Source organism: Cavia porcellus, unplaced genomic scaffold, assembly GCF_034190915.1.
Source record: "Cavia porcellus strain 051 isolate PalLab524CR breed Dunkin Hartley unplaced genomic scaffold, mCavPor4.1 scaffold_9, whole genome shotgun sequence".
Taxonomy (NCBI): Eukaryota; Metazoa; Chordata; class Mammalia; order Rodentia; family Caviidae; genus Cavia; species Cavia porcellus.
In genome coordinates, this window is record NW_026947492.1 from 71,949,810 (window position 1) to 71,971,255 (window position 21,446).

General features: G+C 36.3%; 1 pseudogene; it reads right to left on the minus strand.

The window, feature by feature from the left end:
* Positions 1 to 3,695: 3,695 nt before the first annotated feature.
* Positions 3,696 to 21,446, minus strand: part of LOC100713793 (chromobox protein homolog 3-like) — a 32,087-nt pseudogene continuing 14,336 nt past the window's right edge.

The window sequence follows — 21,446 nt, forward strand, 5'->3', positions numbered from 1 at the left end:
TTAAAAGAACATAGCATCATTTGTCATTCCTGCCAAAACTTGTAACCCAATCTAATATTAAAGGAGTATAAATGAGCAAGTTGAGAATTCTACAAAACAACTGGTTTGTATTCTTAAAAATGTGAAAGTGAAAAATATACTGAGGAACTATTTCAGGCTGAAAAAAAAGGAATTGATGATGAAATACAACACTGTCTCACTCAGGTGAATCTTGGACAAAATATCCTTGCACTTTCCTTTGATGTAAAGTTCATTATTAGAAACACTTGTGAAATCTGAATGAGGTGTGTAGATTACATGGTTTCAGTGATAATGTACTCATTGTTATACAGGAGAGTATATTATAGGAAGTACAAGTAATGGATCATAATGCTCAAATGGTTTGGAAAGTGTGTGTGTGTGTAATGTATGGAAAGAGATTCTTCAATAAATTGTGTCAAACATTAATATTTGGGAAACCTAGCTGAATGTATTCTGGAATTCTTTCCATTATTCTTGGAATCCTTCTGTTACTTTAAAATCATTATAAAAATGATTTTTTTTTTTTTTTTGTCTTTTGTCTTTTTATCGGTACCGGGGATCGAACTCACGACTGCCTGCTTGCAAGGCAGGCACTTATGCCGCTGAGCTAAATCCCCAGCCCCCGTAAAAATGATTTTTAAAATCATTGTTTCTCTACCACATTTTTTACTTCTATTTCCTTTTCTGTCTTCAAATGTTTTCTAATGATCTCCCAAAGGCACTTGAAAGTAAATTTATAAAGCACTTAAGCATATTCATTAAGTACAGATGTGCTAAAACATGATGAGTAACCTTTTGGGTTCCTTGAATCAAACTACTTGAATTTAAAATACCATAGTATATGTGGTTTTAAGGCAATGCACTTAACTTCTCATGTATGTTTCCTCATGTGTAAAGGCAAAATATTGAAAATATTCCCTTCATGACTGGGACAATTAAATTATGTGCTACAAGTAAAGTACTTAGCACAGTGTCTAGTGCATGGTAAATAACTGAATGTATACGCAAAGCTTTGCAAAGGAGTTCTGAGAGAGACTACTGCTGAAAAAAATCTGGGTTGTGTAGCATTTTGTTTATTGGAATCTACATAGAGCCCCAAGTAGCCGACAGTCTTAAAGAATGTGTCATATTCTTACAGTATTGAATTCATTCAGTATCTTCAATGAAAATGTAAAATGTTTTTTATGGCAGATTGAGGAAGTCACCGTTATGTGAAGATTTTAATTAATTATAATAATAAGTGGGTTTTCTTAACTTGAAATTATTGTCATGACTGTCTAGCATCATCAAATAAGGAAGATGTAACGAAGGGAGTGGCAGGTATTTTTACTGAGATCTGAACAGAACAAAACCTGTGTATTGCAGGCAATGCTTGACATGAGCTATTTAGAAACTTATTTTTAAAAGTATTGGATTTTATCAGCTCATCCAGTGAAGCAGAAAAAGCTCAGCTTGCTTGTGATGCTTGTGGAATATGAGAAATTTTTCTGCACTAGAGCATATAAGAGCAGTGTAGGAAAAGAGATACAAGAAAAAAAATAGGGAAAAACACAAAATTGCATGATCCTAGCTCTCATGCCAAAATAAATCCTGCCCAAGTGATGCTCAACATAGATTATCTTTGAACGTTATGGGAATCAAAAACACTAGTTTTAGATCATCATGTCTGCCTGTGAATCTTGACATTGATGCTTTATAACCAACTCTGTGATTCTTGATAAATTATGTATCCTCTCAAATGAGGTGATATTAAAATGATTGTTACATGTATTTAATAAATATCTACTGCTCTTTTTCTGATAGAAAGTGTAAAGGCAATAAAAAAATCAAAATTTGCTATTGTCTGGTGCGTATATGCTAATAATTGTTACCTCTTTCTGCTGAATTGTTCCCTTCACTAATATAATGATCTTTTTTTCTTCTGGTCAGTTCTTCTGATCATTTTAGCTTAAAGTCTACTCTGTGTGTAGGATACTACACCTGCTTGTTTTAAGATTCTTGTAACGTAAAATATTGTTCTCCATCCTTGATTTTTTAGTTTATTAATTTCTTTTTTGTTTAAGTGTGTTTTGTATACAGTATATCATTAGGTTTTATTTCTTGGTCCATTCTCCAATCTGTGTCTTTGATTGGTAAGCAAGAGACCATATGTATTGAGAGTTACTTACAGATGCTGGCTTATTTTTGTCATTGCATTTTGTTGTTGTTGTTCCTGATTGTTTTTCTTTCTTCTACTTAATTGATCATCCTACCTGATGCATTCTATTGGAATTTCTGGCATTGTTAGCTTCATTGTCTCATTATTGGTTATCTTTTGGAGTTTTTTAGAGTACTGAATTTGTGGTCATGAATGGTTTCATTTGTCATGGAAATGTCTTATTTTTTCATCAATTTTGGAAGATAGTTTTTTAGGGTATGTCAATCTGGGTTGGAAGTTGTTTTATTTTCAGGCTTGAGACACTCCACTGCAAGCTTTCTTGGCCTTTAAGGGTTGTGTTGTGAAATCTAGTATAATCCCAATGGCTTTTCCTTTAAAAGTGATTCTCTAACAGCCTTTAACATTGCGTTCTTGTGTTGGGATTCAGGGATTTTAATTATGTGTTATGGAGACTTTTTTTTTTACTGATTGGGGGCTATTTGTGTCTCCATATGCCTCAGTTATTTGTATGTTAAATTATTTTCCCTCATTTGGTAAGTTTTCAGCTATTTCAGTGGATAGTTTTTATGCCATTTGTGTTGTCTTATTTTTCTCTTCTTTCAGCTGCACTTCAGTTAGTCTTGTTTGTATTATCTAGGTGCTTTGGGACCGATTTTTTATGTTCTTGTGTTGTGTTTTAAGGTGTCTTTCAATAACTGATGGCTGACAACAGTCCTGCCTTCTAGTTCTAACACTTTGTCCTCATGTTGATTACTTCTGCTGCCCATATTTTCAATAGAATTTTTACCTTTTTCATTGACTGTATTTTCTGTGCTAGACATTTATACTTTGCGTTACTTTCTTTGGTTCACTTAGCTTTTTATTTGTGTCTTCTGTAGTCTTGCCAAACATTTTATCAGTATCTATTTATTCTTCTGTGAACTCAACAGTAGCTTTACTGATCTGTTTGTTATCTCCTCTGTTATTCTTTGAAATATTTTAGCTCTGTGGCTTTGATTCTTACCCCTGAGAGACTCCTGGGTCAGTGTTGTAGGAGGTTGGAGATTGGGAGGGATTTTATGTTTCTACTTCTTGTTTTTTTGTCCTGAGGTTTGTAGGTTGAATATAGTGAAAGACTTTGTTTTACTTTTGGTTTTTATTCTTTTTTATAAAAGAAGCAACTATAGAAAGCTTTTATTTGTTCAAAGTAACAGTGCTAATGATGTAATACAGATAAAACCCAGAAACTCCCTCAAATACTACTTTAAAAATTAACAAATTAAGGGGCTGGGGATTCAGCTCAGCGGCATAAGCGCCTGCCTTGCAAGCAGGCAGTCGTGAGTTTGATCCCTGGTACCAATAAAAAGGAAGAAGACAAAAAAAAATTAACAAGTTAAACTTAATTTTAACAACTTAATTTTCATTAGAATGCAATTTTTCACACTAGAAAGTAAAAAACGAACACTCATATATTTATTTATATAGTTATTTATGCATAAAATGATAAGTTGTATAAAATAATTTTGCATGATGTAAGTCATTGAGCTGCATCTTCTGGACAAGAATGCCAAATAAGTCTCTTGTCATAAAAAGCAATTACAATTTGACAACATTTCATGTATTTCCTCTTTTAACAGGGCCAAGTCAGCCTCTCCTGAATCTTTCCATTTCATGAGAAACATAAATTCTCCACTACTGTTTGTGGCACTAATAATTATTAATTTGAGATTAAGACCTCTAGCAAAGCTTCTTGGTTTGTCAGTAGAATCTCTTTTCTTTGATTTGCTATAATCAGATTCATTTGTTTGATAAAGATTTTCTTTTCACATCATCTTATCAGCATTTTGAGAATTAAGAAATGCTTCAGTTAACTCTGGACAATCTAAATTTTCTTCAAGTTCTCATGTATTGTCAGCATCTGTAAATTTCTTTCACTCCAGAAAATACTCCACAAATTTACCTATAAAATTCTCATGTTTATCTGCTTTCTGGCTGAATATTACTCCATTATATTAAGAAATCACATTCAGGACTTCCGGGAGAACATGGCGGACAGATAACAGCAACTGCCGGAGGCTCTCTGAAAAACTAGGCTCAGAAGCCAGGTATGGTGCGGACTAAAGAGACATAAGCTGGTGGAGTTATGCTCTGCTGACTCAGGAACGAACTCGGCTGAGAGAAACCAACTTGGAATGCAGTCCTGGTGCTAAAACAGGAACAGAAAAGCCTTGCTGCCGAGGCTGGACCCCGCGCCATTGGAAGCCGCGATTTGGGTTTCCCGCCGCGCGGTGGCTGGCTGCCTCTACATCGGCTCCGCAAGGAGAGAGACGCGCGGAAACTCTGGGAGCGGGAGTCTGCGAACGGAGTCGAAAACAGGACGGGCAGGGAGGCATGTTCTGACTTGTGGCGAGGTGAGTGAGAGAGGCTGACACTCAGCCACAGTTTGAGCCACAGTTTGACTCCAGCGGACTTTCTGGGCCGGAGCAGTCCTGCTGGAGCAGGGCGCGGTGGCGACTCCAGCCACACATTCCCCTCTCGGGCGGGATTGGTGAAAAGTGCCTGGCCTGCGTGACGCTGCTGGCGGATCCCGTAGGCTGTCCCAACCCAGATCCCAGAGCCTGACGGTGGCCGGGAGGGGAGACGCGTAGGCTGCCTGGTCCGTAACTCCCTGGTGCGCAGCGGTGAGCTGGAACACTTAACTGGCGCAATTCGATCAGGCTGTGGCTGACTGGGAGAGAAGCTGGGCCTCTTATATAAGCTTACTTATATAAGGAACAGAGAAGAAGAGGCAGCATGGGAAGAGGCAGCAACAAGAAAGGCTCCTCGGCCCCCAATTCTGAGAATCAGGCAAAAGCAGACACCGCACCAATACACATAAGGCGCCATATAGAGAGCCTCATAGACCAATTCAGGAATGAAGTTATCAACGACCTGAAGCTAGAAGTAGGCAAAATAGTTAGAGAAATGCTAAGTACCACCCAAGAAAAAACAGGTGGTGGAATGGAAGAACAGAAAAAAAGGGGAGAATTGTTTGATGGAGAAAACAGAGAAAGCATAGAATACGTGAAGCAGGTTCAAAGGGACTACCAAGATACTAAGAAGTCTATCGAAGACTGGCATAACAGCTTGAAAGAAACTAAGGACAGACTATCTGAACTGGAGGGCAGACTTGTAATATGGGAGAATGAAATGAAAAACTTCTTAAAAATAACAAAGAAACAAACAGCAATAATACAAAGACAAGAAGATGATAAGAGGATCCATAACTTAAGGATTAAGAACATAAAAGAAGAAGTAGGGACACAAACAAGTGAACTACAAAAGCTACTCACAGAAATAATCCAGGAGAATTTTCCTAATTTAGCAAAAGGTAAAGATACTCAGATGTATGAGGCATACAGGACCCCAGCCACCTACAACCCAAACAGAGCAACACCCAGGCATATAATAATAAAAATTCCAGAAATTCAATACAAGAACAGAATATTAAAAGCTGTCAGAGACAAGAAACAGACCACTTACAAGGGAACACCCATCAGAATTACAGCAGATTTCTCTGCACAAACCATCAAATCACGAAGAGCGTGGGGGGAAATAATTCAAGCTTTGAAAGATAATAATCTCCAGCCAAGATTGAGATATCCTGCACAACTGTCCCTGGAAATTGATGGAAAAACAAGGTGCTTCCAGGATAAAGAGGAACTGGGGGAATTTGCAACCACCAATTCAACTCTACAGAGAGTATTGCAGGATATTCTAAAAAAAGAAAAATACAAAGAATCCAGAAATAGTGGAGGCCACAACGAATGGAGCAGAGAACAAAGTGAAGAAGACAAACTGACAGCTACTGACAGAATAAGAGCTTAACAGAAATGAGACAGAGAAGATTGGATGATAGGAACAGCTTTTTTGGAGAAAATGACATCTTAATAGGTAATACTGATTTAGTATCATCTTGTTTTGAAGTCTCATCTAGCTTTTGTCCTTCTGTCTCCAATGGTCTAAATAGGTTGTATCTTACTGGATTTTATTATGTACGATAGTATAAGCAAAAACCTTTTAAAGACAAGGAGATTATACAGAAACCATTGTTCATTTTCTGTTAGTCGATTCGAAATTCTCTGTAATGCTGTCATTCTCTTAAATGGTTTTACATTGTTTTGATATACTTAATGCTACAGTATACGAAGTTGTACTCAAGGATTTCAAGGAAAGAGACAATATGGTAACTACTTTTAGGTCAGGATTATCTGGTGGTGAAACACTATTCTGCGTAAATGGTTATGTTTTGATCTGTGCTGTTTCGTTGTTATGCCCTCTTTTATCTCAATCTCCACTCCATTATTTACTTTTTTATTTTTATCCTTTTAATTAAAGGAAAAAAATAGCAGGATATATTATAGTAACCCACTTTGACTTTCCATTACCTCGATTTAAAGCCCTGTATTACTCTCACCATCTGGTTTTTAACTGATGTTCCCCTATTCTGTTTTGCTGGATAGTATCAGGTTCGAAAATTTAGGCATCAGCTGTGAAGATAAAGAGATTCATTATAACGCCCATTCTCGTTGACTTTTATCTACTTTTGAAGACCTGCAATGTCTCCAATGTTTTGGTTTTGTCGGTTTTATTCTTTACTGTTTTGTTCAATTGTATTATAACTAATGATATAGGCAATTCTATTAGAGATAGCGGGAGGCATTATGGTAACCATTGTTGATCACCTTGTATTATGTTTTCACATTATCTATTATGTCCACCCTTTTGACTTGACCGATTCTGTTCTGTTATGTCACATTTGGTTTTACTCTCTTCCAAAAAAGTAATAAGAACCGTGGGAGCAATGAAACCCAAAATGTGTAATAGTCATTGTACAAAAGAGAGGAAAAGAAAGTGCTCTAAACTATATAACTGCATGTATATTTAAGTGTATAAGATAAAAAATGATATCACAGAGTTTTATTGGATCATTGAACAGAACTGTTAGCAGTATCATTGTTGGAATGTCCACTCTACAAGCTTTAATTTTGTGACTTGAACAATTATTTCTAAGATGACAATATGTAATCCATTAACTAGTGATTTCCTACTGTTCATTTTTTTTCTGCAAATCTGTATAACTTGTACCCTTTCTCTGTTTTTTTTTCTTTTCTCCTTAAATAAAAAAAAAAAAAAAAAAAAAAAAAAAGAAATCACATTCATACTCATATATGAGAAGCTGATAAGTAAGATCCAAAAAGTACAATAAATATTGTGAATTGGAAAGAAACTGTTCAAAAAGAAAAGAAACTGTGATAGGAAAGGAAAAAAAGGAGGAAAGAAAAATGAAAAATATATATACACATACATGATAAATAAAGATAGTTATACAGCTAGTTTCTCTTAGTTCATTGAAAACAAAGGTTTGTGCTAATATTCTTTGAACAATATTTCATGTCTATATCATGTACTCTGAGTTACTACTTTGAAGATAACTATGCAATGTATTAATTACTATTTCTGTATTATCTTGTTTTGAAATTGTTTATTTCTCTTTAAAGGAAAAAAAAAGCACCTTCCCATTCACTGCACTTACTCCAACACTTTTTCCACCATAAATTCCCCAGGCTCTGCCTCCTCAGTTTTTTTTACTTTTTCCATTTCATCCCTTTCTCATTTTTCTTGCAATGTGGCTCTATTGAAGGCTATATTTTATTGCAGAAAAAAGCTGTTATTCACTGCCTCAGATCCTCATGTTTTGTGTCCATGATTTCTCAGCCTGTGTGAGTGCAGTTCCAATCACAAGACTTCATTGCTAGTAAGGAGGCCTGTTAGCATCTGCACTCTGGCATGTGTCACTATGGGCCTTTCCTTCTGTCTCTGTTTCCCCATCTCCATTTATTTAGGAGGGCATGCTACACTGTGTTTGGCTTTGTGCCCAGTTCTTTGAGAAGGGCCATACAGGTGTTGGCATACAGAGAAAACCAGTTGATAGTAGCAACTATTGTCACCTTAGGTATAGTACTAAAATCAGCAATATTAATAGTGTTAAACACAAACTGGGTATTGATACATCCCAATAACCAATAACATACCATAAAAAAGAGATTTATGGTTATAGTATAAACGCTAAGACAAACCATAAATAAAGTTTCCTAAAATAGGAAAATAACAATAAATAATACACTGTATATTGTTATCTTCAAAGTAATTACTAAGCGTACAAGATATAGGCATAAAAACTTCTCCAAATGACGTTAGCACAAGCCTTTTCACTGAACTAAGAAATTAGTAGTGTAACTATCTTGTGGTTTTTTCCTTTTCCCTTCCTTATCCCCTCTCCCCACGTGGTTCCTCTTTCCTTTTGAACAATTTCTTCCCATTTCAGAAGATCTGTGGTACATTTTGGAGCTTAGTTACTCTTTCAGTTTCTCACACCAGAAGAAACAATATGATGTTTACACATATGAGTCTGATTTATTTCATTTATGATTATGGTCTTTACTTGCATCCATTTACCTATAAATGTCTCAGGTTTATCCTTTTTTATGGCTGAGTAGTATTCCATTGTCTTAAAAGATCACATCTTTTTTGTCCATTCTTCTGTTGGTGGGAATTTGGATTGTTTTAAGATTTAGCCAGTATGAATTGTGATGCTATAAATATCGGTGCACATATATCATTGTGATGTTTTTAATTCTTTTGGAAGTGTACTCAGAAGGATAGCTGGGTCAAATGGGACCTCTAATCTTTTAGGTTCTATATGGTTGCACCAGTCAACACTCCCACCAACAGTACACAAGGATCCCTTTTTCCCCGTAACCCTGCCAGTGATTGTTATTGATTCATTTCTTAATGAAAGCCATTCTTTCTGGAGATGGAATATCAATATTGTTTTTTTTTATGATTTTTTTTTTATTTAAGGAGAAAAGAAAAGAAAGAAAAAAAACAGTGAAGGGGTACAAGTTATACAGATTTACAGAAGAAAAAAATGCGCAGTAGGAAATCACTAGTTAATGGATTACATATTGCCATCTTAGAAATAATTGTTCAAGTCACAAAATTAAAGCTTGTAGAGTGGACATTCCAACAATGATACTGCAAACAGTTCTGTTCAATGATCCAATAAAACTCTGTGATATCATTTTCTATCTTATACATTTAAATATACATGCAGTTATATAGTTTAGAGCACTTTCTTTTCCTCTCTTTTGTACAGTGACTATTACACATTTTGGGTTTCATTGCTCCCACGGTTCTTATTGCTTTTTTGGAAGAGAGTAAAACCAAATGTGACATAACAGAACAGAATCGGTCAAGTCAAAAGGGTGGATATAATAGATAATATAAAAACATAATACAAGGTGATCAACAATGGTTACCATAATACCTCCCGCTATTTCTAATAGAATTGCCTATATCATTAGTTGTAATACAATTGAACAAAACCATAAAGAATAAAACCGATAAAACCAAAACATTGGAGATATTGTAGATCTTCAAAAGTAGATAAAAGTCAACGAGAATGGGCGTTATAATGAATCTCATTATCTTCTCAGCTGATGCCTAAACTTTCGAACCTGATACTATCCAGCAAAACAGAATAGAGGAACCTCAGTCAAAAACAAGATGGTGAGAGTAATACAGGGCTTCAAATCGAGATAATAGAAAGTCAAAGTGGGTTACTATATTATATCCTGCTATATTTTTCCCTTTAATTAAATGGATAAAAATAAAAAAGTAAATAATGGAGTGGAGATTGAGAAAAAAGAGGGCATAACAGCGAAACAGGGCAGATCAAAACATAACCATTTAAGCAGAATAGTGTTTCACCACCAGATATTTCCGACCCAAAAATAGTTACCATATTGACTCCCTCCCTGAAGTCCTTGAGTACAACTTCATATACTGTAGCATTAAGTATATCAAAACAATGTAAAACCATTTAAGAGAATGACAGCATTATAGAGTATTTAGAATCGACTAACAGAAAATGAACAATGGTCTCTGTATAATCTCCTTGTCTTTAAAAGGTTTTTGCTTATACTATCGTACATAACAAAATCCAATAAGATACAACCTGTTTAGACCATTGGACACAGAAGAACAAAAGCTAGATGAGACTTCAAAACAAGATGGTACTAAATCAGCATTACCTATTAAGATGTCATTTTCTCCAAAATAGCTGTTCCTATCATCCAATCTTCTCTGTCTCATTTCTGTTGAGCTCTTTTTCTGTCAGTAGCTGTCAGTTTGTCTTCTTCATTTTGTTCTCTGCTCCATTCGTTGTGGCCTCCCCGCCACTATTTCTGGGTTCTTTGTATTTTTCTTTTTTTAGAATATCCTGCAATACTTTCTGTAGGGTTGAATTGGTGGTTGCAAATTCCCCCAGTTCCTCTTTATCCTGGAAGCACCTCGTTTTTCCATCAATTTCCAGGGACAGTTGTGCAGGATATCTCAATCTTGGCTGGAGATTATTATCTTTCAAAGCTTGAATTATTTCCCCCCATGCTCTTCGTGATTTGATGGTTTGTGAAGAGAAATCTGCTGTAATTCTGATGGGTGTTCCCTTGTAAGTGATCTGTTTCTTGTCTCTTACAGCTTTTATTATTCTGTTCTTGTATTGAATTTCTGGAATTTTTATTATTATATGCCTGGGTGTTTCTCTGTTAAGGTTGTAGGTAGCTGGGGTCCTGTATGCCTCATACATCTGAGTATCTTTACCTTTTGCTAAATTAGGAAAATTCTCCTGGATTATTTCTGTGAGTAGCTTTTGTAGTTCACTTGTTTGTGTCCCTACTTCTTTTATGTTCTTAATCCTTAAGTTATGGCTCCTCTTATCATCTTCTTGTCTTTGTATTATTGCTGTTTGTTTCTTTGTTATTTTTAAGAAGTTTTTCATTTCATTCTCCCATATTTCAAGTCTGCCCTCCAGTTCAGATAGTCTGTCATTAGTTTCTTTCAAGCTGTTATGCCAGTCTTGGATAGACTTCTTAATTTCTTGATAGTCCCTTTGAACCTGCTTCACATACTCAATGCTTTCTCTGTTTTCTCCATCAAGCAATTCTCCCCTCTTTTTCTGTTCTTCCATTCCACCATCTGTTTTTTCCTGGGTGGTGCTTAGCATTTCTCTAACTATTCTGCATACTTCTAGCTTCAGGTCATTGATAACTTCATTCCTGTATTGGTCTATGAGGCTCTCTATATGGCGCTTAATGTATATTGGTGCGGTGTCCACTATTGCCTGATTCTCAGGATTGGGGGCCGAGGAGACTTTTTTGTTGCTTCCCTTCCCCATATTTTCTGTTCCTTATAAAATGCAAGCTTACATGGGAGGCCCGGCTTCCCTGCCTGTCAGCCACAGCCTGATCACATTGTGCTGGCTAGTTGTTCCCGCCCACCGCTGCGCACCAGGGAGTTGCGGAGGAGGCAGCCTACGTGGGAGTCATTCGCTCCTCCGGGCCACCGTCAGGCCCTGGGATCTGGGTTAGGCCAGCCTAGGGAGTCCACCAGCAGCGTCACTCAGGCCAGGCACTTTTCACCAATCCCGTCCGAGAGGGGAATGTGTGGCTGGAGTTGCCACCGCGCCCTGCTCTTACAGGACTGCCTGAGCCCAGAAAGACCTCCGCTGGAGTCAAACTGTGGTAGGGGGTCAGTTTCTCACTCACCTCGCCACCAGTCAGTTTTCGTGTTCGCTTCCTTGTCCGTCCTGTTTTCGACTCCGTTCGCAGACTCCCGTTCCCAGAGCTCGGCGCGTCTCTCCTTGCTGAGCTGCTGTGGAGGCAGCCAGCCGCGGAGCAGCGGGAAATCCAAACCGCGGTTTCCAATGGCGCGGGGTCGAGCCTCTACACTGAGTCTTTTCTGTTCCTATTTTAGCGCCAGGACTGTATTCTAAGTTGGTTTCTCTCAGCCCAGTTCGTTCCTGAGTCAGCAGAGCATATCTCTACTGGTTCGTGTCTCCTTAGTCCGCATCATTCCTGGCCTCTGAGCCGAGCCTTTCAGAGAGCCTTCGGTAGTTGCTGTTGTCTGTCCGCCATGTTCTCCCGGAGTCTCAATATTGTTTTAATTTGCATCTCAGGAATGACGAATGAGGTTGAACCTTTTTCCATATTTTTCTGTTTGTATTTCTTCATCTAAGAAGTACGTATTCATCTCAGATGCTCATTTTTAGATTGAGTCTTCAAATGGTGGGGGGCGGATACTTTTTTTCAATTCTTTATGTATTTATTTAGACATAAGTCCTTTGTCTGAGGGACAGGTGGTTAAATTTTTTTCCAACTTTGTGACTGTCTTTTCACTTTGTTAGTGATTTTTTGCTGTGCACAAGTTTTTTGATGAGATCCAGTTGCTGATTATTTATAGTATTTACCATGAAATGTCTGCCTATACTTATGTCTTCAAGATTTCTACCTATTTTCTCTTTCAATAACTGATCACCAAAATCAACACACTCTTCTAATGGAGTGTGGGGCCTGATGTTCTTCCTGGCCTGAGCGTGGAATACTCAGGAAATGTATGTCTAGTCCTCATTCTTTGCATATGTGTTTTCTGTGACTGTCTCTCACCCAGTCTCTGTGGTTGACTAACACTGAAAATTCTAGCATGAATCTTAGTTTACAATTTTGGGATTTTCTTGGGCTAATTCCGCTGGCCCATCCATCATTTCTCGTGGAAGATACTTACTCTTCAAAGTCTCTCCTGGGCCTTTGCCTCATCCACAGCCAGGTCAGATGGTTGGTCCCTGCCTCTGTAGCTCAGAGGGAACGAAAGTGCAGTGCTGGCCATGAGTTGTCAGTTTGCCGTAGTGATATCTGGGAGTGAAGCTGCTGTCTTGTCACACTGACCTAGGTGCAGCTGCTCTCCAAGTAAGTTATAATTTTTATCTTCTCAAGGAAACCAGGGATGTCCAAGTATTTTCTGAGGAGATGATTGAATTGAGATATAAGCACCGAGATGGAGTTAATAAGACAGAGAACTTAAGGGAGAATGTGGCAGTCAGGAAGAAATACTTTCAAAATTCTGTAGCAAGTATACAGACTATAGCACACAAAACACCTGTGTGGTTTATGTAAAGTGAGTGTTAGGGATGATGGCTTTATATGTGACTAGAAGGATCAATGTGAGATGAGTCATGGTAAAGAATTTGTCTTTATATTAGAGGAATGGAAAACTACTCTTGTATTTGAAACATAAAAGTGACATTTTGGTCTGTTCTGGTTATATCACAAAATAATTAATGATGGGTACTTTATACAGAAAAGAGGTTCAGGAACCAGACACTTTTGGTGGCTAGTCGTCCAAGATGGTATAGTTCCATCTCTTTGGCCTCTTGGGAAAGCCTGACTACCTTGTAACTTGGCAGAGAAACAGAAAAGGAACCTGCCTCATGCAGAAAGACCAAGTCAGGTACTAGGTGTGGTATTTTGGGAAGGTGCTGTTGGAGAACTAATTCCCTCTATTAGATCAGCATTAATCCTTTCTGACAGTGGTGCCCTCCTGACCCAGTTACCATGCAGTAGCCCCACCTCAACACTGCCACACGGGGTCCCAAGCTTCTATCACATAAATCATAATAACTTTTATGTAATATAAGCATCCAAGGATGAAGTAGTGGTAAATTAAGGACAGAGCTTTATTGAGCAGAGCCATAAAGTACACACTTCCAATCAGAACACACTCCAGCCTATTAAAACCATATTATATGATTAAAATGTGTGTTTTTAAAATAGTCTGCTGGTTGATATTTGGAAAGCATGTTAAAGGGAGCTAATATGGATTCAGAAAGGCAATTTATAAGACTATAGGGATAACATTATTTATTGGAATAGGTAGTTCATAACAATGGCTGGATTTAGACCCAAGGTAACATGGTGAAAACGAAGTTTAGAGAAACATCTGTTAAAGAACTTTAGACTTAAAGAACTTTAGGCTTATTTAGAAATTAAAATTGAGTATATATTTTGATTCATTAGATATGGGGCTGTGAGCAGTAAGGCAGAAATGTTTCTTAACTATGTATTTCCCAGAGTTGGGTTAGGATCTTTTCATATATATATGAAAACTCAATATATATCTGTGGGTACTTGGGCTGCCATTATAGGCTTTCTCACTTGAGATACAAATTTCTTGCTTACCCGATATATTACAGGCTTGATGTCTTGATTGTTTTTATATCTACAGGCTGTAGTGCCATGCATAGTGCACACTAGGTTCTAGAATCTTGTCAAGAAAATAAATTTAGAGACTTTGAAGTGGAGCTGAAATGATGCTAATATATTTTCAGAAAATGGAAATAGCTTTCAATATGAAAAACAAAGTATTCTTAATTCTTAAATTTGGCTCTGTTGAACATATTTAACAGTTCAGAGAGGTAGCAAGCATGTTTCATATTTCCATAACGCTCTTCTCCAATCAAAGCAAAGTGAATAGCAGTTCCAGTTTGTGTTGTGCCTAAGGAAGAAACCTAGGACATTTAGCACTATGTCCCTGAAATGGCTCCTTTGCATTCTTTAAGACTTGGCAAGTCAAGGGGACAGTGTAAACATGTCTACACCAGACTTCAGGTAAATATTGTCTTTTTTATAAATTGTTTGTTGGCATATTTAGCTATATATTTATCATAGGGAATTTGTACCTGTACATGATATAACTTCATTCTTTCCCCCCCATTCTCCTACCCTCCTTTCAAACTTCTTCCTCTCCTTGCTTACAAAAGTTTTGTCTTCAGGTTTTTCTTCTTTTCTCATTTTTTCTTTTCCATTTCTTCCTTTCTCCTCCCCCACTCCCTACTTCCCCTTCCCATTTGAACATTTTTCTTCCTATTTCCAAAAATCTATTGAACATTTTGGTCCCTATTTACACTTTTGATTTCTCATGCTAGGGAAATGGTATGGTATTTACTCATGTATGTCCAATATATTTTACTTATGAATATAGTCTCAAGATGGATCCATTAACCTAGAATTGTCTTCAGCTGATCCTTATGGCAGAGCAGTATTCTACTATATTAGAACAAAACTCCACATCTTTTTAATATATACATCAATCAATGGACATTTGAACTATTTTCAAGATTTAATGGTTATAAACTGTGCCTTTATAAACACGAGTGTGCATATATCACTGTGGTATGATGTTTTTAATTGTTTTGGAAATCTATTCAGAAGGGGAATAGCTGGGTTGAATGAAATCTCTGGTTCTAGTTTCTTGGGAAATCAGCACAGTGATTGCCACAGTGGATGCACCAGTCTACACTCCCACCAGCAGTGCTGAAGGATTCCTTTTTCCCACAGCCCTGCCAGCATTTGTTATTGGTTGATTTCTTAATGGTAGCCATTCTTTCTGGAGTGAGATAGAATCTTAGTGTTGTTTTAATTGGCATCTCTCGAATAACCAGTGATGTTTCACATTTTTTCACTTGTCATTTCTACTTGTTCATCTGAGAAGTATCTCAGGTGCCCATTTTTGGATTGGGTCTTTAAATTTGGGGGAGTTTTGACTTTTTTGAGTTCTTTATGTATTCTGAATAGTGGTCCTTTTTCCAAGAAACAGTGGGAAATTTTTTCCCCACACTGGGTTATCTCTTCACTTTGTTGGTGGTTTCTTTTGCTGTGAAAAAGCTTAATAAAATGAGATTCAAGTTGTTGACATTATGTGATATTTCTTGAGTGACTGGGGTTTTGTTCATAAAGTCTTTACCTACACCTCCGTCTCTTCAAGTGTTCTACCTATTCCCTTTTAGAGGAAATTTGATGTTTCTTTTTTATTGTTTAGATCTTTGATTCATTTCAATTTTAGTTTGCTGCACGGTGAAACATATGGGTCTAGTTTTAGTCTTTGACATCTGGAAAGCCAGTTTTTTCCAGCACCATTTATTAAAAAGGCTATCTTTCTTCCAATGAACGTGTTGTCACCTTTGTCTAAGATAAGGCAGCTAAGTATTTCTAGAGTTGTTTTTACATCTTCTAATCTGTTACACTGATCCTCAAGTCTGTTTTTTTTCCCAGCACCATACTGTTTTTATCACAGTAGCATTATGCTGTAATTTCAAATCAGAAATTCTGATGCCTCTTACTTTGCCTTTGTTGCCTAGAATTAACTTTTTATTCTAGATTTTTTCTGGTTTGAAATTAATTTGAGGATTGCTTTCTCTAATTCTGTGATATATACTGCTGGAAATTTGATCGGGATTACAATAAATCTATATAACAATTTTGGAAGTATGACCCTTTCACTGTATTAGTTTTCCTAACCAAGAGCAGGGACATCTTTCTATTTTCTGATATCCTCTTCAATCTCCTTTTCATAGTTTTCAATGTAGAGGTCTTTTACTTCCTTCATTAGATTGATTTCTAGGGTTTTCAAAAAAAATTGTTTTGGGTGCCATTGTGAGAGGCGTTGTTTCCCTAATTTCTCCCTCAGTGGGTTTTCACATACAGGAAGGCTTTGGATTTTTGAATGTTGACTTGGTATCCAGCTATGCTACAGAATTTGTTTATTAAGTCTATCTGTATTATGGTGGAGTTTTGGCAGTCTTATATGAAGAATATCATGTCATCCACAAATAATGATAATTTAGCTTCTTCATTTTCTGTCATGATTTCTTTTTCTTGTCTAATTTATCTGGCTAATGTTTCCAGAACTATATTGAATAGAAGTAGTGAAAGTGGACACCCTTCGCTTATTCCTGATTTTGGAGTGAAAGCTTCAGGTTTTGTCCATTTAGTGTAATGCTAACTATTGGTTTGTCATAGATAGCTCTTTATCATATTGAGATAATCACATCTATTCCAGTTTACTGTAGGATTTTTATCATTAATAAGACTTTGTCAAATGTTTTTTCTTCAGCTATGGCGATGATCATATGATTTTTGTCTTTGGCTCTGTTAATATGATTTATTACTTTTTTGATTTGCACGTGTGGAACCATCCTTGCATCTTTGGGATGAATCCTACTTGGTATTGGTATATAAAAATCTCGATGATTTGCTGCATTCTGTTTGTCAGAAAATTATTGATGATTTTTGCATCTATATTCATTTGAGAGATTGATATTAGTCCTATTTCTTGGTTGGGTCTTTCTCTGGTTTTGGCGTTGGGTAATACTTGCTTCCAGGAATGAATTTAGAATATGGCTTCTCTTTCAGTTTCATTGAAGAGTTTAAGAAGTAGCAGTATTAGAGGTTTTTTTGCTAAATTTCTTGAACAGTTAAGCAGTGAATCTATCAGGGCCTGGGCTTTTCTTTGTTAGTGAGTTTTTAATTACATCTTCAATTTCATGGACTTATACTGATTTATTTAAAATTTTTATGTATTCTGGATACAGCTTTGATGATTCATGTGCATTTAGGAATCTGTCCATTTTGTTTGCATTTTTTCATGTTTTAGAATACAGATTCTCGAAGTAGGTATTGATGATCTTCTGAATTTCTGGAAGTTCTGTTGTAATGTTACCCTTTTAATTCCTACTTGCATGTATTTGAATCTTCTTTCCTTTTTAATAAAGGTTTGGTTAAGGGCTTGCCAATTTTATTTAATCTTTCAAGCAACCAACTGTTCAATTCCTTGATTCTTTGTATTTTCTTAGTATCAACTGTATTAATTCCTGCTCTAAATTTTATAATTTACTCCCTCGAAAGAGGTTTGGGCTTGACATACTGTTCTTGTTCTAGAAGCTTGAGATTCAACATTAAGTTGTTTATTTGAGCTCACTGTTTTCCTGATATTTGTATTCACCATTATAAATTTCCCTCAGAGAATTACTTTCATTGTGTTCCATAAATTCTGATATGTTTTATTGGCATTATTGTTTAATTTGTAGAAACTGTCTTATTTCTTCTGTAATTTCATCTGTCATCCATTGGTTTTTCAAGAGGATATTATTTAATTTCCATGTGTTTCTGAAGGTCTTGTGGTTTCTTTTACTATTGCACTGTATTAAATTTCATTGCACTATGGTAGGATAATATGCATGGGACTATTTGCATTTACTTAAGTATTTTTTATAGTCTCTTGCCAGCTTGTTTCACTGGCTTAGCACAGCTGGCTGTTAACTGCATTATAAAAGACTGCAAGGAGAACGATTAGACTAAAAACGTATAGACAGACACTAATCCTAAAAACTAATAAATGCAGCACCTCTTCAGCAGCTTTTTCTAGTGTTCATACTCTGTGATCAGGTCTATTATTGTAACTGCTACTTGTGGCTAAATTATGGATGCCCAGACTCTATATTAGTCTATAGTAGAAGAGTACACTGTATATATCTTTGTCTGATAACACAACTATTTTCAAGATGCCCTTTTCCTTTCTTTTGGCTCATTCCTTTTTTTATTGCTCATAAAAATCTATCCAAGTATACTAATCAATATTTCTAATAATGTGTTTTGTTTTTAAACTTTCTTCTGTTCCTTCTTGAACCCTCTAGAATCTTATTTCATATTTGGTTACAGTTTCTTTTTCTTTTATGCTGCGGGTTTTCTCCGCATATCTGGTAAGTTTTGTTTTGTTTTTTGTTTGTTTTGCCTAGTGTATCAGCCAGTTTCCATGATAGTCTCTGATTGCTCCTTCTGATAGTTATGCCCTTGTGTAGTTACCTCCTTCGCTGTAGTGTGGTCTGTATGACCAATAGCATATGGCTGAAGTGAATATATGCAACTTTGCAGGTTAGGTCATAAAAGGCACTGTGGTTTCTGTTACTTCCTTTTTCAGCTTTTGTTTTTAAAAGTTACTAACTTTAGAAAACGTTAAGGAGCCAGGCATAGTGACTCATGCCTGTAATCCCAGCACTTGGGAGGCTGAGGCAGGAGGATTGTTGGGAGTTTAAGACCAGCCTGGGCTACAAAGTGAGCTCAAGGCCAGCCTGAACTATATAGCGAGACCCTATCTCAAAATGACAGAAAAAAAAAAAGAAAAGAAAAAAAGAAAACATTAATGAGTTTAGAAAACATTAAGAATATAAGGAGTGGTCTACCTAGTGAAGAATAGAGAATTCTTGTTAAACAGTCAGTAAATGATGGAAAGAGATCGCCCTTAGTCCGAATCAAACCTTCACATAACTGGAGTCCCAAACAAAATCATCACTGCAACCTCATGAGAGACTCAAAGGCTGAATGACCTCACTAAGCCATTTCTGAATTCTAGAACTTCAGTAATTATGTGAGATAATAAATGTTGTTTTAAGCCATTAAGATTTGAAGTAAGTTTATACATAGCAATATATAATTTATAGTTATTCATACTTAAAATAGGATGACAGAGCTGAATAGGAGTTCTTTGTATGTTATGGAAAGCTTTCCTTTTAATGGATTTTGGAAATGGAGCAAACTTTTGGGAAAAATACAACCTCAGTTTGTTGTTATAACAGTCTCATTAGGTACCCTATTTCTGCCATACTTGTTCATTTAATTTTTTTAGAGATTGATAAATCTCTTTTTGCCAATAAATATTGATTACCAGACCTCTCTTTGTGGTGGTAAGGGCTGGGAGACACTCTTTTATACACCAAGGTTTAGTTCTTTGGATTTTCAACATTCCACCCTTATTTTCTGATCTTAGGGTTTTTTCCCCAGGTATGTGGTTTCTTTTTTCCTATGTCACCTTATAATTGTCTTCAGACTATGGATTCCTTCAATTAATTGAGTTTTCAATACCTTTCTTCATTCATATCATTTCTAGAAATACTGTATATTGAAAAAAATTTGTCTGCTTGGACTATCTCCTCTTACATTCCTTTTATCTTCTGTTGTTCTCTTTGCTATCTTGTTTATACTAGTCAAAATGTATTACTTTACCATTATTTTAATAGAGTTTAGAGGTTAGGAAAGTCCAGATATGTTTATTCTCCCATCTGGAACCAGAAGTGTTCTGTGCAGCATATATTATTTTACTTATTCATACATAATCCTTCACTGTAAAAGATTTAAGACAAGATTCTGCTGTTATATATTCTTTTTCAGGAGATCTCAGGGGCCATTGGTATCTCCTCATTCACTCTTCATCTGGCTATGTCAGTGGAATTACTATGCCAGCACTGCATGCTGTCATTCTATTTTCTCTGAACTCTCCCTCAACCTCTCAAATAATCATAGGTATGTTATTAACCCTAGAGCTCTGGAAGAGTGACCCTTTTTCTGTATGGTGTCACTCAGTGGAATTTATCTGGGGAAGATCTGGCATTACAGACCTCTAGCCAAATCTTATCCTTCCTTGACATAGCTATACAAATGGTGTTGGAGGCAATTAACTGCTGCTACCAGGGCTAGCTGGAAAAGTATGATGTGAAGTAATTTCTCCCTCCATGTTTCCCTCCAGAAATATCTTCTGTCTCCTGAGCCACAAGATTTTCTTCATAGGTTACAGTATTATAAGATTTGAATCCAGAAAAAGAAAATAGAATTCGTATACTAAAAGAATCCCTCCTCCTGCCTAAACCACAAAGAAAGACAGTTTTGGAAAATAAACTCTTGATATCTGTGAAAGTTTCTAAACAAGCTCTGTGTATTTGTTTCATAACAAAGTTTATAAAATAATAATTGCAAACTTTTGTATTTTAACTTTCTGAGGCAATAGTGCTATCCATTTCCTAAATACGTATGACATCTCTTTTCTATATTGTATAATATTAGCCAACAAAGACTTTTTAGTATTTAATTTGGTACTGTTAACACAGTATTACCTCCAAGAAGAAAATGTGTTTTATGGAAATAACCAGTGATAATTAAATTTAAGACTTTAGCATGTTTCTTAACAAAGTATAAATAATAAGGGACAAATTATAATGATAAAGAATATAGTACAAATAATATTTGAATGTCTGGTCAAGTTTTTGATGCTTGGAAAGTCTAGCCTTTATGATAGACTTGTTGATTTCCACTTGAAGTTCTATATTAGTCAGAGTTTTACTAGAGAAAACAAATATAACACAAGATATACAAATGTATAAGAAATTACAGGATTGGCTTACAATGGTCAGCCACAGAGTCACATGAGGAAGAGTACCTTACCCTGACGGGAACCAAAGCTTCTAAGCCAGCAGAACGTGAGGTCATGGAGACAGGAATAAAAAATTTTGCTGTCTTGGTTACTTTTTTCTTATTATTGAGATAAAATACCTGATGCCCAAAATTTGGAAAGGGAAAGTTTATTTAGCTTACAGTGTGTTGAAGGTTTCTGTCCATACTCACTTGGTTCCAAAGCAGGATGGCATGGCTGAGGGGCAACCGTTCATGGCAGCTGCAAGTGGCAAGAGCGAAAGGGCAAAGCAGAGGAAAAAAACACAACTTCTTCCCTCCTTACATTGTATGCCAGC